At 71.2% G+C, this 288-nt stretch overlaps 1 protein-coding gene across 1 annotated transcript in view; it reads left to right on the top strand.

Moving 5' to 3' along the window:
* Window positions 1-288, top strand: part of SH3RF3 (SH3 domain containing ring finger 3) — a gene marked incomplete in the record, with an annotated part of 355,159 nt that overhangs the window by 237,091 nt on the left and 117,780 nt on the right.

Raw genomic sequence — 288 nt, 5'->3', positions numbered from 1 at the left:
CGAGTCGTGCCCTCACGCCCTCCCCTCTGCAGTGCTGGTGTGTGAGGACGGTGACCACCTCTTACAGAGCAGAGGCCGGCACTCACTCGGTGCTCGCCAGGTCCCCCAGCTGACGAGCAGCAGGGCCTGGGCTCTCACAGGTGGCCCGGGCGGCTTGGCCCTCCCCTCCCGCCCTGGGATACTCAGCTAGTGCAGTACGCCACGCGCCTGCCCTCCGCACGGAAAGGCATACGGGTGCAGAGGAGCGGCGGGGGCGGGGGCGTGCCGGCTGTGCCGCGGCTGTCGTGC

The sequence above is a fragment of the Tupaia chinensis genome, unplaced genomic scaffold (assembly GCF_000334495.1).
Source record: "Tupaia chinensis unplaced genomic scaffold, TupChi_1.0 Scaffold000041_1, whole genome shotgun sequence".
Classification (NCBI taxonomy): Eukaryota; Metazoa; Chordata; class Mammalia; order Scandentia; family Tupaiidae; genus Tupaia; species Tupaia belangeri.
Note: the sequence above shows the minus strand (reverse complement) of the source record. Positions and strands in the feature narration are given on the sequence as shown.